The sequence below is a fragment of the Schistocerca nitens genome, chromosome 11 (assembly GCF_023898315.1).
Source record: "Schistocerca nitens isolate TAMUIC-IGC-003100 chromosome 11, iqSchNite1.1, whole genome shotgun sequence".
Lineage (NCBI taxonomy): Eukaryota > Metazoa > Arthropoda > Insecta > Orthoptera > Acrididae > Schistocerca > Schistocerca nitens.
This window is the reverse complement of record NC_064624.1, coordinates 102,762,091-102,763,792: the sequence shown is the minus strand read 5'-3', so window position 1 is coordinate 102,763,792 and position 1,702 is coordinate 102,762,091. Positions and strand designations below refer to the sequence as shown.

Genomic DNA, 1,702 nt, shown 5'->3' with positions numbered 1-1,702 from the left:
TTATCTCAGAATATCCATGATGTTGCTTATCTTCGCGTGGACTACTCAGTTTGTATATTTTGCTTATTTTTTTATAGTTCCACACAAATTCTTCCTGTTTTCTCGATTGATCTGTTTTCGGTTTTTCAAGGCCTATCCACTGTGCCAACTTAAAATTAAATCTGAGGGGGGTGTGATGGGGAGGTTCCCTTGTCAGTATCAAACAATATTGTGCAAAGCAAGCACACCAGGGTGGCGTAGTGGTTAGCCCATCTGCCTAGTGAGCAGAAGACCCAGGTTCGAATCCTGGCTTGGGTACAAATTTTCATCCGTCACTTCAGTCTGCATGTATACATTGAGGATGTTTGGCTTGAAAAGATCCTTGAAATCGTGTAGTTTCATTTGATTAAAGCACCTATGCCTGCAGGATACCCAATTTTGTTCACTGCCAAGGTGCTATTCCGACACAGTAGGATAGCTCCTGCAATGCTGTTTCAGTTTAGGGGGAATACCAAGTGGGCGGAGGTGTGAATGGTAATTTGTATTGAAGACGGAAGAGTGCTAGTTTAGTCCGTGCAGTTATGAAAAGCCACTGTGCCAGGATGGTCTAGTGATTGGTGCACCTGCCTGGCAAGCAAGAGACTTCTCAGAATCCTGGCCTCGGTATAAATTTCTATTTGTCACTTCAGTCTGCATTTACATACAGAGAGGTCCAAAAAAATGTATCCACTGTTTAAAAGTCTATAACTCGCAAACTAATTGACGGAGTTGTCTCATTTTTGGTGAAAGTGTAGCTTAAAGTCCAACTTAAAGATATCGCTGTAGGTGTTCGAGACGGTCACCATTAACATCCGCACACAAACGATGCTGCCGAACTGCAGCACGAACGTGTTCAGTTGGAAATTTGCACACGAATGTACGACGGATTCTCGAAGTTCATCCAATGTGCGTGGCTTTTGTCGATAAACGACATCCTTTAGTGTTCCCCACAGGTAAAAGTTCACAGGAGATAGGTCTGGGGAACGTGGTGGATACTCCACAGCACCTCTACGGCCTATCCATCTTCCCGGTAGATTTTCGTCGAGATACGCCCGACCACGATTTTGGTAGTGGGCTGGGGCACCATCTTGTTGAAAGTAAACTCTTCTGTCTCCATACAAGTCTGGGATGGCAGGTAAAATGGATGTCTGAAGCTTATGAAGGTACACCTCACTGGCAACTGTGCTGTGAAAGAAGAATGGCCCAATCAAGCCCCAGTAAGACAACCCACACCACACATTTACTGCTGGAAAATTCACAGCTTTATCTTCACGGACGTTCAGATTTTTGGCGGCCCAGTAGGTGCAATTGTGGCGAGTTACTGTACCGTTGAGTTTGAACTGTGCCTCATCAGACCACATATTCATCTCTGCAAACTCTTCATCGTTGCGCGCCGTGTTAGTAAACCACTCGCAGTACTCCATTCTACAATCTGGGTCGTCCTTGTTCATTGCGTGTAGCAATCGTGGGATGTAGCACTTCCACTTTGCTGTCTTCAAAATTCGCCGAACACTTGAGCGACTCACTCCAGTTTCACGGACACACTGTCTCACAGACTTCTGTGGTGAGCGAGTGAATTGTTGTAACACACGACGGGAGTTAGCTGGACTCGTTACTGTTACAGGTCGTCCAGATCGTCGTTTGTGTACATCTTTAACACAGCCTTCGGCTCCAAATTTGTCTC

At 45.4% G+C, this 1,702-nt stretch overlaps 1 non-coding gene across 1 annotated transcript; it reads left to right on the top strand.

Annotated features, from left to right (window-relative positions):
* Positions 1–225: 225 nt before the first annotated feature.
* On the top strand, positions 226–297 carry Trnat-agu (transfer RNA threonine (anticodon AGU)). The gene has a single exon. It is a non-coding gene; the product is annotated as a tRNA-Thr (tRNA).
* The last annotated feature ends 1,405 nt before the right edge of the window (positions 298–1,702 follow it).